Below are 7,455 nucleotides of genomic sequence, written 5' to 3'. Positions count from 1 at the left end.
TCTTCCCCAAGCCTGTAGCGCTGCATGGGGTTGTTGTGACCCAAGTGCAGGACCTGACACTTAGCTTTGTTGAACCTCATACAGTTGTCCTTGGCCCATCAATCCAGCCTGTCCAGATCCCTCTGCAGAGCCTTCCTACCCTCAAGGACATTAACGCTCCCACCCAACTTGGTGTTGTCTGCAAACTTACTGAGGGTGCACTCGATCCCCTCGTCCAGACCATTGATAAAGATATTAAACAGAACTGGCCCCGGTACTGAGCCCTGGGGAACCCCGCTCGTGACCAGCCGCCAACTGGATTTAACTCCATTCACCACAACTCTCTGGGCCTGGCCATCCAAACAGTTTTTTACCTAGCGAAGAGTACGCCTGTGCAAGCCCTGAGCAGCCAGTTTCTCCAGGAGAATGCTGTGGGAAATGATGTCAAAGGCTTTACTAAAGTTTAGGTAGGCAACATCCACAGCCTTTCCCTCATCCGCTAAGCAGGTCACCTTGTCATAGAAGGAGATCAGGTTAGTCAAGCAGGATCTGCCTTTCATAAACCCATGCTGACTGGGCCTGATCGCCTGGTTGTCCCGTACGTGCTATGTGATGGCACTCAGGATGATCTGCTCCATAACCTTCCCCGGCACTGAGGTCAGACTGACAGGTCTGTAGTTCCCTGGATCCTCCTTCTGGCCCTTCTTCTAGCTGGGCATCACATTTGCTAACCTCATCTGGGACCTCCCAGGTTAGCTAGGACTGCTGACAAATGATTGAAAGTGGCTTGGTGAGCACTTCTGCCAGCTCCCTCAGTACCCTTGGGTGACTGATTAACTTGAGAGATGACAGGTATATGAAGCCATAGAGATGCTAAATTAAGTTTTTGGAACTTACACTGAGGAGCCAGGACAAGTTCCTTCACAATATACCAGCTCTACAGGTTCAGAAGATTCACAGTCACCATGGCGGATCACAGTTTTCTTGCTGTAAGGTTTGCAGTTTGCAGCTTCAGAAGAAGAGGGGGGAAAAACGTATACTTCAAATCTCTAGTTCAGAACTAAATGAATGCTAGAACAATTTCAAAGTGTGTGATATCTGATTATTGATATACTCTGCAATATGTGACAGTGGTGGGGTATACTGCATAAGATATCTGGAGTTTTCAGGTTATTCTTTGATATCAGCTCTACAGTGTCTTTGGAAGATAATGCAAAGACTTGAGTATTGGTGGCTTGAGTTGTGGTATTCAGTATCAGGAAAACAAATTTGCTTTTTCCTTTTGAATAAATAGTGAAACACGGGGTCTTGATAAATAGAATAACTGAAAACTGTGGGAGTGAAGAATCCTTCCATCCACGCAAAGATAGTTAAAAGTTGAATACAGCGCTCTTCAAGCAGAAAACATGAACACAGCATTACTTACGTTTACATATTTTGCAGCAGCCATCGGGAGTAGTCTCTGCTTCATCCTTTGCCGAAGTAAAGAAGGAGGATTGGTATTAATACACAGATGACAATCATAAGTAAGAATATGTTACCATTACTGATACTGGGCAGAAGGCTCCTCTGTGATGAACACTGAATGAAACCATGAATGACTTACTGTGCCTACCATAGAAGTCTAGAATCCTTGTAGCCTCATGTAAAAATACTAAGCTTTTCTTATTACTAATGTTAGAGCAAGATTAACTTCATTCTTAAGACGTTTCTGCGTCTTTAGTGAAAGTGATTTGTTGTATTCTTCCTTGCCCCTCCCTTGTTCTTTTAAACTGCATTCAATCATTGAAGAATTGATTAAAACTTACAGGATCGCACTCTCCTGGGTTGTACTTGGGGCATATTTTTTTAGTTTGGACTGCAACAAATTGATCTTCAATTTTTTCACATGTGTAATGGCTGCAATGATCGAGTGGCAGGATCTCATCAACCTAAGATTTTATAAGAAAAGAAAACAATTTTTTTTTTTTCATTGTGATCAGGTATAGTATGATTACTTCAAAAATGTCTGAGCTAATTAAGTTCTCACACCTCAAAGATTCTCAGATGCTTCTGAACTTCTTTCAAGTGGCAAAAGCGAAATTTTGCAAACTGAGGCTAGCTTGGAAGTTTAAATCCTGGACCTGAACACTCAGCCCACAAATTGGAAACTATTGCCCAGTTAACCACACTTATCAAGAATTTGTTCCAAGTAAGTGTTCAATTCAGAAAACTGCTGTGTTGTTTTCAGAGTAATCTAAGAGTTAATTAGATTTTTACTAGTAAGGGACATGAGTTGACTCTTAGCTGTTCTATTGGCTAATAGAGAGATCTGAAAATGAAAGGAATACTTACATTGAGCACGTGAACGGTGTTGTTACTTAGTTTAATTTTGCAAGCTACATCAATACACTTCCCACAGCACTCTCCATCCTCAGTCATATATTGCTGACCCTACTCACAAGGAGTTGAAAGAGAAAGTATGTTGAGCTGGTGATGGAGAATTCTAGTCTTCCTGTAATTGAGGGCTGACTGGGCAGCCTAGAGAATCTGAACTCACCAGTGGGCAAGATGTTTCACATTGAACTGTTTCACAATGCACAATATTTGCCTCAGTCACTGGATCTTTCTCAGAACTGCAGGTACATTTCTTACATGAATTGATTACTGCTGACATTCCAAGCTAGGAGACAGAAAAAAAAAATCAAATGGAAACAGTTTCTATATAATATATAGGCAGAGTTAAAAGCATTGCTGAGAACCATTAAAGTTGTTGAAATGCAAGTGCGACTGAGTTGTTCAACTCTCTTCGAGTATAATAAAGTTGTTTGGCTTTATGCCTTGCAAGAAAACACATATTAGGAGGAAACTAAATGAAGCAATATAAAAGAGAAAAGTAAATTAATAAAATGCAGGTAAGAGTGGTTTGTACTGCCTCATTATTTTACCAGCTTTTCAATGCTCCATTTGAGAATTTTTTTTCCCCTGTAAGTCATGTTCAATGGTTATAAAACGATTATAATTTACAAATGGAGATTAAAATAATTGGATACGTATGCAGATACATAAACAAAGATACAAATTTACACATGGATTTTAGTCTTTCTGAAACGTATCCCCAAAAGGTTCCAGTGCTAATGTTTAGATTTTGACTAAATGACCTAAGTATCAATTTTAGCAAAAGATTTAGGTATCAGTTAAAGCAAAAATCCTAGCTTTATTTTTGAATGTTCTCTGGGCTTATTTCAAAGAATGATGGAGTTTGGGCTATTCATCAGCTCATTTGGAAAATTCATTAATTCCAGAAGTGGGAGAGAGCTTAAAAAGAAGTACAGCACTAAAAATGGTATGCTCTTGTTTTATGCTACATGTTGAATAACAATTCTGTGACAACTTTGATTTTGACATTAGAAAAAAGAACTTTCCAGTTAAGAGCTAGAGATAAAACAACATGTACTGGGAAAAGAACTTTCTCAAAGGCTTATTTTGGTAGAAAGGGTGTATGTTTCACTTCGAGCAATACAGCACTATAACATTCTCACCGTGTACACTGTACCATTAATCACACAGATGCCAGGCATTGGTTCTGAAAAACAATAAAAAAAATTCAGGAGTAAACTCAAATTGTGAGACTTCCTGAGAAGTCAAGATTTTATCAAGGCTTGTTAGTAACACAGAGATTATGGAAAACTTGAATTCAATCCCCCCTATGTGCTTAGACCTCATATTTAGTATAGCTGGATGTTTAAGTAAAGTTTCACCTTTGAAATTAGCTATAAGAGTTGAGGAAGAATGGTTTCAAACTCGAGCTATACATGAAAAATCCCTTTTTTGCCCTTTCGATATCAGGTTCACTTCAAATTAAATTAGTTGTTTTCTCTTTGAACCCTAGAAGTCCAGTAACCTTCAAAGGTGCCTTTGTTATTGATTCCTTATGACCTCTCAGAACATGACTTGGATGGAAGATTGACTCTGAGTGGAAAAAAGGTATTCTTACTGCGGTCATATAAATAATTTGACAACATGGCAGATCCCATTCATGTCTTTCACAGAACTACTTCAAACTTGGCTGCTCCTTTGTTTTCATCTTCCTGTTTCGGGCTTAATTTAGGGCTACCTTTTTCTTTTTATTATTTTGTATAAATATATGTGTATAAAAATACATGTATATAAATAATCATACATAACTTGGATTTTTAAATTTTCATGAGCATTCAACAACAGTGTAAATATAATTATTATTTTTCATACATTGACAATTCAGTTACTGATTACAATTCGCTCTGTATTATTGCTTCATGCTACTTGTTTTTGTAGTTAACTGTTAAGCTTTCTGCTGGCTTATTCTTATATTTATGCATCGTAGTTTAGCTACAGTAGGATAATTATGTGTTCCAATGTCACATTAATAACATTAAATAAAATGCATTAATAACTTTTATGATTACAGATACAGAGATAGTTGTGCTACACAGACCACTTGAAGGTTCAAAGTATTATCCTGCTCTCCCACCCATTCCAATTCTCTCAGCAAACTTCACTGAAAATAACATTTCATTTTTAAATAAACTTCTAATGCACATTTAGCCAAAAATTGATGTGTTTTCACTGAGCCAGAATAATTTAAGGAAAGTATTGCTGGTTTTGTGATACATGAAGAACTTAACAGAAGTGCAAATGTAATTTACCGGAGTGTGTAGCCTGCTGTGTATATATGTATGTTTAATACTTACTGCATTCAAATTCAGGACAACACGGGTCTTTTGGTTTTGGTACAGACATGGGAAAAAATCCTAGGTCACAGGCTGGTGTTGGAACTGTTTGGCATAGGAGCGGCTCGCACTGTACGGTAGTAGTGAGGGGGTCACAGACACACTTCCGGCATTCACTTATCCAGTTCTCTCCAGGCTGAAAATACATAAATGATTTATTCTTAAGTGCTCTCTCACCCTAGTTGTTCTGGGTCACCTTGAGATAGACTCTCAAAATTGGTAGGGAGTTCAGATTAGAGTTTTCTTAGCATATGATTTCAAGCCTTAAAAGCAGGCAAGTTGAAAGCAATCACAGAATTTTCTTCTGTGTAGAAGGAATGAGTTTTTAAGACTTTCATAGCTGGTCTACTTATTTATATGACATTTAAATGTCTTTTATTAAAAAAAGCCTCTGCCATGGTATTAATGAGCTTTTCTGCCTCCAGATAACTTAAAAGCCTGGTAATACCAGGTTGAAGAATTGTGTGCTATCAGGTCATTTGTATCATGACCAACTTTGTTACTGAAATACATATAAGTTGATTTGAATTAGTTATTAGAGGACAGAAATTGGGCTGGTTTTGCAATGATGATATATTAGAAAATCATGAGGGGAACCACCTTTCGTGGAGGACTGACATCAGTACAGCTTATTTCTACTGAAGTTGTGAGGGATGTTGCTGGGGTTGGTGAGACAGAAGAAAATACACGTTCTGTGGATGAGGCGGCTTGTGTTGTAGTTTCTGAGGTGACTGAAGTGAAAGGAGTTGTCGAAGGACATGGCCCCTGAAATGGGTCAATTTCGCATTCGTTGCTGCAAAGTGCATAAAAATTACAGCCAGCCCTATCTGTTCTGTTGTATACCACTTCCCCTGTAGAGAAAAATTGGAGGAGAAATTAAAAGACCAATGAAAATACTTAGGGAAAAAAACCAAGAAAATTTTGTGAGAATATAAAGTGTATTTGTGTATAAAAAGTTCTATGTTTAGATAATTTTGGGTGGTTAATTTTAATTGAATAGAGTATTAAGGGTTTATATTGCTTATGAAAAATTTTATAATGATAAAATAAGACACTTACCAGGAGAAAAAAAATTACCAAACACGTAACAAAAACATGGAGTTGTTCTGCTTGATGTAACATATGTACTTGCTTCTGTTGTGACAGGTGTGCTGGGGGAAGAACTGAAGATTGCAGAAGTGCTTGTTGTAACATGACTTGATTGTGATGTACCAGTTGTAGCTACTGTTGAGCACAAGACATACTTTAGTTTGCAGCACAGGTTTTTGATCTCATAATTTTAACATATTGGAGAGGACTGTTCAACATTCCGGCAAATCAAACCAACATTTCTGTTGCATTCAACTATTTGACCTACTGCTAAGTGGAGATTGTGGAAATCTTTTACCTGTGTGCTGAATATGATCTGGGATTTGGCAAATCTTATGACATTTAGCTCCAATGTTTTCAAAAATTTCAAAGCCACCCCTGTCTCCCTTGAGCTCAGGATAAGTAATATAAGCAATGGAATTCACTCACACCCTCGTCTAACACAGATACTAGTAGCAGAGGGACAGATACGTGAAAAAGTGGTTTATGTGTTGGAAGAAATAGGGATGATAGTGGAAGAAGTCACAGAATACAAGGATACCAATGTTGTTCTACTGAAATAGCTGTTTGTAACATTTCCAGGGGTAGACAGTGACATACCTGGGCTACTTGTGGTAGTGAAATTTGTGGGAAAAACAGTGGTGGCAGTACTTTGTCCAGTAGAAGAAACAGACGTTGGAAGAATATCTGTACCACCTATGGTGATTGTAATTCCTGGCTGGGGGAGGGTGGAGGCAGTAGTGGGTGATGCTGGAGTCTGGGTTGCCACAGTGGAAGTTTGTGCTGGAGCAGATGTAGCTGTGGATGTTGTGGTGCTTCCTGTGGTGGTCCTGGAGGTGCTGGCAGTGGTACTGGCTGAGGTGGGCACTGTTGGTGTGGGTGTGATGATAGTCGTGCCTTGTGTTGGCGGGGCAGTGGTACTGAGGAGAACAGTGGTGCCAGCAGTGGTCGTCATTGTTGACTGGGTGTGGGTGGAGGCAGTAGTGGGCGATGTTGGAGTCCAGGTTGCTACAGTGGAGGTTTCTGTAGGAGAAGCTGTGGTGGAGGAGCCTGCAGTGGTGCCTGGGGGTGGTGATGTCTGGCAGTGTTTATGGTCACAGCACAGCACCTTGACCTCGTAGTCGAAGCACATTTGGTACTTTGTGATCTGATCCTCATTTCTGCACACAAGCCCAGTGTCAAGGCTGCACTCAAATTTCTGTCCCAGTTTGTCCAGACTCCTAGAAGGGTAAAGTATAGCACGGCACTTGATGTCTTGTGGCTTGTCGCAGAGTGGATACCCAGCGGCTCGGATTTTTGCAAATGTCTCTACGTCTCCATTTTGGATACCTGGGCTAGGGGTATCCAAGTCAAACCACTGTGTCCAGGCACAGTACTGCTGGCAGCTGCTTGTATTCTTGGAGGTGCTGCCAGGGGTGGTGGATGCTGAGGTGGGCACTGTTGGAGTTGGTGTGATGGTGGTTGTGCCTTGTGTTGGAGGGGGAGAGGTCTTGGTGGTGCTGGCCCTGCTAATGGTTGTGATGATGGTCGTGCCTTCTGTTGGAGGGGTAATGGTACTGGGGAGAACCGTGGTGCCAGCAGTGGTTGTCATTCCTCGCTGGGGGAGGGTGGAGGGAGTAGTGGGTGATGTTGGAGT

Source organism: Pygoscelis adeliae, unplaced genomic scaffold, assembly GCF_000699105.1.
Source record: "Pygoscelis adeliae isolate BGI_AS28 unplaced genomic scaffold, ASM69910v1 Scaffold166, whole genome shotgun sequence".
NCBI classification, from domain to species: domain Eukaryota; kingdom Metazoa; phylum Chordata; class Aves; order Sphenisciformes; family Spheniscidae; genus Pygoscelis; species Pygoscelis adeliae.
Note: the sequence above shows the minus strand (reverse complement) of the source record.